Below are 2,500 nucleotides of genomic sequence, written 5' to 3'. Positions count from 1 at the left end.
TGTGTGTGTGTGCGCGCGTATGTGTGTGTGTGTGTGTGTGTGTGTGTGTGTGTGTGTGTGTGTGTGTGTGTGTGTGTGTGTGTGTGTGTGTGTGTGTGTGTGTGTGTGTGTATGCACACACCTTATATATGCAAGTGTGCATCTGTAAGTTTTCATTTGATTGACTATTATCATTTTAGAGCTAATGATGCAAAAGTTCTCCTTTCCTAATGAAACCAGCATATCAAATGTCATGAGGGAAATTCCTTCGATAGAAATAATTCTCCTTTATTCAAAAAAAAATCTAATATGAATTGGATTAAAGGAATAAACACTCACACGATATATTGTATGATAGTTTATTAAAACTGATAGAAATCTATTACATATCGAAACTATCAGTTGCCACACTATTCATATAGATAAAGACGCTTTATAATTATAAATCATAATACACATACAGTATTATGTACAGTATATCCATATGAATTAGTGTGTATATATTAGCTCATATATATGTGCAGTAACATTTATGCATGTGTATATTTTTTCCATAAATTTTCTCATCTTTTTTTCAGTTTTTCAGTTGCTCAAAGCGCATAAATATAAATAAAGTAAGATCTAGTCAGTTAAACGACAGAATACTATAATGGGAGGGAATAATAATAGAAAAATAACTAAATTGAACTGAAAAACGGGAAAAACAAAGCAACAAAGGAAGGAAACTTAAATGAAAGACATTGAAACAAGAGGAAGAGAGATCATGCAAGACAATATAACTTGTTCTGAGATCTGTGTGAATTTCCTTCCATGTCGGCCTCTCTTACAGTGGGATTGGTCATTGCTCGTCCTTATCTGCAAATACTAAAAGAAAGCTTTAGTCATTCATAAAATAAGGCTTGTATCAATTATTCAGCAGACAGATAGGAAATCAGAAATTGTGTAAGATATTACCTGTACAAAGATAAATTCATACATATATACACATACTGAAAAATATAATCATTATAATTTTAGTAGCATTATCATTATTGTTTTATTACACTTAATGAAATATACCAGTTAGAATAATGCTGACGGTAAGAGCAGCAGTAAGAATTAATCCCACCACTGCCACCATTCTCACTTTAGTTATTAGGGTTGCCGGTGATGTAGACACAGCAGGAACACCGACTGCCCGAACAGAGGTCCTTGATGCTCGACATGTACCGTGGGCAGCGATCTTCACAGCGGCCTCCGATCATTTCACACAGCTCACTGGTTGTACAGTCCGACCTGCCTGGAGGTTAGAGAGCAGTTCATTTTACATTTCTTTTATTCTTAGTAGCTTCATTGGTTGTATAGGGTATGCTTGGTGTATGATTTGCTATTGGGTTTTGGGTTTTAAATGGGTTTCTCTTTATTCTATTTGAAAGAAGAGGCTTCCACGTCCTTCTTAATAAATGTTGATTTTTATGGGATCCTATAGTTCCCGTAGATACATATGAGGATGAGGGAATTGAACAAATTCTGATCAAATGAAAAATCTTTTATCAGATGTATTCCAAACACAATCAGATCGTATGAAAGTGTCAGCTTGCCAATTTTCGCATTTACTCCCCACAAAACCTACAAACCCTTATAAATTCTCACCCTTCCTTATGCCCCTTTGGATATTTCCAGAGCGAGATTTTGTCAAGGACTAATTTGCATATTTCATCGGCACCAATGCGAGAGGGAAAAAAGTGATAACGAAATTCATGAGTTTGGTCTCATCTGCTTCTTTCGCCGGGATTGGATATTATCTTCTAGAGTTCTTTGCATCCTATCTGCATGCCAGATTTAACTGTATTTTGTGTTTTGTTATTCTTTTATCTTTTTTTTTTCTTTATCTTCTCATCACATTATTTAAGTGATGGATATGAATAGTCCATTTTATCTCTTTGCAAAATCATCAGAAGTATTATGATATAGAAACTAAGTTATATGTCATATTCTCACCTAAATATACACAGATGAGCACACACCACACACACACACACCACACACACCACACACACACACACACACACACACACAACTACAACACACACACACACATACACACATACACACACACACACACACGCAAGTACACACACACACATGCAAACCCACACGTCCACACAGATATAATATTCATAGCGTCTGAACGACTTCCTGCATCGCTTCTCCTCCGGGAGGCGGAAAATAAGAGCCGGAGAAGCGGAAGAGAAAGAGGAAGTGGGAGAAGAGAAAAGAAAAGGTCATGCAAAATATAAGGAGAAAGGCAAGGACGAGAAGAATGTTCGAAGATGGAAGAAGGAAAAGTGGATGAGAAATTGCGGTAAACAAAATGTAGGAAAAAAAAAGAACAGATGAGGCATAGAAGACGAGGAGATGGAGGAATGAAAAGATGCGGAAAATAAGAAGAGAAAGACGTCAAACAGAGGAGGAAAGAAATCGGAAAAGCAATAAGAAGTACAGTAAAGTAAAGAAGAGGGAGAGGAAGAAGAAGAGGTAA

At 36.4% G+C, this 2,500-nt stretch overlaps 1 protein-coding gene across 1 annotated transcript in view; it reads right to left on the bottom strand.

Annotated features, from left to right (window-relative positions):
- Window positions 1-390: 390 nt before the first annotated feature.
- Window positions 391-2,500, bottom strand: part of LOC119597320 (keratin-associated protein 5-4-like) — an 11,784-nt gene continuing 9,674 nt past the window's right edge. The window contains exons 12-13 of the mRNA XM_037946867.1: window positions 1,106-1,258; window positions 391-843 (exon numbers count right to left, since the gene is read on the bottom strand). The gene's annotated coding sequence lies outside the window, so the exon portion shown is untranslated. The remainder of the gene's footprint in view (window positions 844-1,105; window positions 1,259-2,500) is intronic.

The sequence above is a fragment of the Penaeus monodon genome, chromosome 39, assembly GCF_015228065.2.
Source record: "Penaeus monodon isolate SGIC_2016 chromosome 39, NSTDA_Pmon_1, whole genome shotgun sequence".
Classification (NCBI taxonomy): domain Eukaryota; kingdom Metazoa; phylum Arthropoda; class Malacostraca; order Decapoda; family Penaeidae; genus Penaeus; species Penaeus monodon.
Note: the sequence above shows the minus strand (reverse complement) of the source record. Positions and strands in the feature narration are given on the sequence as shown.